This window comes from Vigna unguiculata, chromosome 8 (assembly GCF_004118075.2).
Source record: "Vigna unguiculata cultivar IT97K-499-35 chromosome 8, ASM411807v1, whole genome shotgun sequence".
In the NCBI taxonomy this organism is placed as follows: Eukaryota; Viridiplantae; Streptophyta; class Magnoliopsida; order Fabales; family Fabaceae; genus Vigna; species Vigna unguiculata.
This window is the reverse complement of record NC_040286.1, coordinates 23,114,472-23,119,921: the sequence shown is the minus strand read 5'-3', so window position 1 is coordinate 23,119,921 and position 5,450 is coordinate 23,114,472. Positions and strand designations below refer to the sequence as shown.

At 32.1% G+C, this 5,450-nt stretch overlaps 1 non-coding gene across 1 annotated transcript; it reads right to left on the bottom strand.

Moving 5' to 3' along the window:
• Positions 1-4,593: 4,593 nt before the first annotated feature.
• On the bottom strand, positions 4,594-4,666 carry TRNAK-CUU. Its single transcript has one exon. It is a non-coding gene; the product is annotated as a tRNA-Lys (tRNA).
• Between the last annotated feature and the right edge of the window lie 784 nt (positions 4,667-5,450).

Here is a 5,450-nt window from a genome sequence, read left to right as displayed (position 1 = left end):
GCCCGCCTATGTGTTCCATGTGGTTCTCATCATAAACTTTTAATCATTGAGATGCATGAGGGGGGACTTATGGGACATTTTGGGGTCGCCAAAACGTTGGCCATGCTTAAAGAAAATTTTTTTTGGCCCCACATGAAACGTGATATTCAAAAACATTGCGCTAGTTGTTTGACTTGCTTGCATGCTAAGTCTAGCGCAATGCCTGTTGGGATGTATACTCCTTTGTCTGTGGCTTCCACCCCTTGGGAGGATATTAGCATGGACTTTGTCCTAGGGCTTCCAAGGACTTCTAGGAGTGTTGATTTGATTTTTGTGGTTGTGGACCGTTTTTCGAAAATGGCACATTTTATTCCATGCCACAAAGTCGATGATGCAAGCCACATTGCAAAGTTGTTCTTTAGAGAAGTGGTTCGTCTTCATGGCTTACCCAAAACAATTGTGTCTGATAGGGATACTAAGTTCCTTAGCCACTTTTGGAGGACCTTGTGGTCTAGGCTTGGAACTAAACTTTCTTTTTCTACTTCTTGTCACCCTCAAACTGATGGGCAAACAGAGGTAGTCAATAGATCCCTCTCCACATTGCTTAGGGTTGTGCTTAAGGAGAACCATAAATCTTGGGATGAGTATCTTCCCCACATTGAGTTTGCCTATAATAGAGTGGTCCATAGGACCACCAAACTCTCACCTTTTGAGGTTGTCTATGGCTTTAACCCTCTCACTCCTCTAGACTTGCTACCTCTTCCATCTTCTTTTGACTTTGTTCATAAAGAAGGGGTTTCTAAGTCTCAATTTAGCAAAGATTTTCATGAGAAGGTTAAAATTCAAATTCAAGCTCAAATGGAAAAGATTGCCAACTCTAAAAATAAGGGTAAGAGAGTTCGGTCATTCAATGAGGGTGACTTAGTTTGGCTTCATCTAAGGAAGGAAAGATTTCCTCAATTAAGAAAATCCAAACTTAGTCTATGTGGTGATGGTCCATTCCAAATCATAAAGAAGATAAACAATAATGCTTATTAATTAGATCTTCTAGTTGAATATGGTGTGCATCTTACTTTTAATATCACTGACTTAGTTCCTTTTACTAGTACTGTAGCTGATGAGGATGACAACCAAGATTTGAGGGCAAATCCTCTTCAAGAGGGAGGGGATGATGTGACCCCACCAAGCCCAATTTCACCTTCAAGCCCAAACCCAAGCCCAAACCCATTAAAAGGCCCAATTACAAGATCAATGATGAAGAAGATTCAAAAGGACCTCCCATTAGATGATCACAAATTCAATGGGCTTCTCACATTCTTTACATAGGCCAAAGAGATCATAAAGACTTGAAAAAGTGCGTGTAAATCTAATAGTGTAGATTTAAATTGGGCCATTATTTGGGCTTTGCTTTCCAATAATACATAAGACATGAAAGGAACATATGATGGGTTCAAATTGGGCTTGGCCCAATTCTCTTCATACATGGCCGAGATTATCAAGACAAGGAGGCTCCTTTGCTTCATGGTTTAACTAAGGTTGGTCATCACATCTAAAGGCTAAGAATCCTTCTTGTTCTTCAAGCCAAGATCCAAGGGGTGTGATCTTGTTTCCTTCTCCAAGCTTGATCTAAGAGCCAAGATCAAGGCCCACTCCATCCAATGGCTCTCCTTTCTCATGTGTAAATGGCTTCATATAAAAGCCAAAATTTCACTCATTTGTAGATACTCTTGAAATTTTAAGCAATAGATGCAACTTGAGTTGAGAGGATTCATCCCTCTATTGCCTTTGAGAGTCACCCCTTTCTAGAGATTTCCTCTCTCTACCTCTAGCCACCTAGCATAGATTAGGAAATCCTATCACCTCTCTCATTTTCCATTGCTTGCAAGTGCCTTCTAACTTGCCTCTATTCCTTCATCCAATTTCCGCTGCCCATGGAGTTCTTCACGCACCTTTGGAGCTCCACCAAGCAGAGAGAGACTTAAGAGTCAATTATAATAAGTCTGATTAAATAAAATATTAATTTGTAGTAAAAAATATAGTTGTTAACCATAAATTAAATTTATCAATAAAATTAAACGTCCATAAAAATATTAGTAACCATAGGATAATATTTTAGTTATATATTTTTTAAATTATATTAAAATATTTCCAACAATCTTCCATATAATTTAAAAAATAAAATAAAATAAAATATATAATATTTTATAACAAAATATTGTCGTTCAATGTAAGGAACTATTCGGGTTTGAGCCTTACAGCTAATGTTTATAAACTTCCACTTGAGAAAATGCAAAAACTTAATTGTCTTGAACTACATCTCTTATGATTGGGTTTCAGGAAATAACACATATAATATCGGTGTTCATTTTAGGTTCTAATCAGTGGGTGCACGTTACAATCTTGTGCATGTGTCTTGTTTCATGAGTGTTACTTAGAGACTTGCCCATGTCTAACAATAGTGGCCCCACCTCACACTCACTAGGTAAACCCTCAAAAGGTGGTTTGTGACCCACACCCATACAATAATTGTCATTGGGTTTATTAAGAGGTATTTAAAAAAAAAGCATAATAATGCGTATACCTCAACCTAATTATTGCCACAACTTACAATACACCTTGCCATAGGAATGAGACATAATATTTATTCATATCATTTGGTGAACTTTAGTCAACAACAACTTGGTTGTTACCCATTGAACTTCATTCCATGGGATCGCCATTCACGTGGAGATAAGTGTCCATTGATGCAACTAATTTATGGACTTTAATCCCATTCCCCTCTACGACTCAAATACTCGTTGATGCATCAATCCATTGATAAGCAGATATGTTCTTTTTTACCTCACAAAGCCAAGAGATATAATACCATGAGTAATTAAGTTTCTAATAAATTTGTCTCTCATTCTCATATGTCAATTTTTCATTGACATTTTTGATAGAAACTTTAAATATAACAATTTGATTGTCAGAATGAATTGAAAATAGGAATAATATATGCTTGCATAGTAGATCATGACATAACAATAATTCCTTTTTGTAACATATTTCCATGATAGTGCACCTCCATCCAAGGTTAAAACATAACCATAACTAGTAGTTGATTTTGTGTCATCAGAATTAATATCCAATTTACATTAATATATGCTTCAATCATCTCAAGAAATTTAACATATTGTCATAACTAGAAGAAACACAAATAATATTACACTAGATGGAAAAATAGTGTATATTTTCACTCACTTTAGAATATATATAACCAAGAAATTTTATTTATTTTTATTAAGATGTATATTAAGCATTGCAAGACACCCCCACACTTTGAAATATTTTAAATGTGGTTCTTCTTTCTTTCATAAGTCATAAGAAGTTTTATCACAACCTTTTATGTTCAAGATATGACAAGCATAATATAAAGTTTTACCCTTTATAATTTTAAGCAAGTTAGAACTTGTAGAATAACATTTACCATATCAAAGCATTTTTTTTTTCTTTCGCTACACCATTACATTAGCATTATATGAATATGTTACTTAAGAAATAATACCATGAGTTTCACATAAAAACACCTATGTATAAAGTTATGTATCGTCACTTATCTATTTAATTAATTTTGTACCTCAAAATTTTATAATTTGAATGATCTCTAACCAAACTTCTCAACAGTTGTAATAATAGTATGTCATGTATCACAACTTATGTTTGTAGTTATCAAAGAAAAATTACTAAATATTTTATTACAACATAAAGTTACTTAACTCAAACAAACCATCACAAATATATCATTTACCAACTAAAACACATGTTTAGAACCTTGTTGAGCAGCGAGGAAGTTTCCAAATTCAGAAACATGAAAAACTCATTTTTAAAAATAAGATAATTTCTAGAAGACAAATTTAATTTTACATGACCATTTCCTCAATTTTTGATATGAAGATATTTTTTATTAGGACACACATCATAAGCATGATGTCAAATAAAATAATTCATTTTAATTTCATGTCATAAACAATATTTTTAAATTCATAAATTTGATAAGAAAAAAAAGGGATATATTATCAATCAATTTTTTTTTTTATATAAATATCAAGACAAACTTTTTTTCCTTGCAAATGCATAGCTTCATAACTCAATACTAGTTTTAGTATGACAAATTATTTTATAATTGTTTTCATACGAAACACTTCAAATATATTCGTGATATGTTCAGTTATCCATAATTTCATTTATTGTTACCAATACAAATAAAAAAAAATTATACACATAAAATTTTAGGCTAAATTAATTATATAACCATAATAAACCCATTAATTCATAAAAACATGAGTAAAGTAAAAAATAATAATCGTTTTTCTCTCTAAGAATTTTAGAAAATGATTAAACAAATAATAATAGTAATATAGATAATATAATATAATTATAAGAACAATAATAATACCCATACATATATATGAATCAAAGAATATTAATCAGACTCAACAATTCTTATAACATTAATAGATAAAAAATAAAAAAAGGAAAGAAGTAGAAATGTCATTAGAGAGAAAACGCCTATATTGGGTAAAACAAACTGAGTGCAATATATTAAGTGAATAGAAAAAAAACCCAATGAATCAACGCCCACCGTGGGGCTTGAACCCACGACCACAAGGTTAAGAGCCTTGCGCTCTACCAACTGAGCTAGACGGGCTTACTTTAATATTAGATGAGTAAAGCAACAAAACATATACAAAGAACAACGTAAAAAGTTTTCACCAGAAAAACACAGCGCCCACCGTGGCAACCGTTGTTATAATAGTTTACTAAATGTTGATAAAAAAACAAGTTATTAAATTAGAAAAAGGTTTAATTAATTATTTAATACTCTAATGTGCTAGTTTGGCTCATTTTGATCCCTTTATTATTTTTGGGTTTTATTACGTCCTTTAACCTTTTAAAAAATGTTCAATTTAGTCCTTCAATTTCAACCTTTTTAAACAATTGGAGTACCAAATTGAACATTTTTTAAAAATTGGAGGACCAAATTGAGTTTTTTATTATAAATTAGACGACTAAATTGAACTAAAAAATAACAAGGACACCAGAATGAATCAAACCAATAAATAGAGGACTAAAAAAATCACTTGTGTGCAAATTTAATAATTGTTATGAGTACAATCATCATTGAATTAAGGAAACAACGATGATTAAAAAAATAAAATTCATCATTTGTGTTCATACTGGGATTCGAAGCGAAATACTCTTGGAGAGGTAAAAAGATCTAAGTGGTGACTTGGACACTTTTGATGGCTGGAATCGAATATCTCGTTGTTCAGAGGGGGAAGATCTACATACAAAAGACTCTTCGACGTTCAAGTCATTATGATATTTTTAGGATTTATAAGAGTATAATAGTGAGTATGAATTAGATTTTTCTCCATAGGGAAATATCACATGTAATTATGGGGTTTCTAAATCCATGAAATTTGTTATAA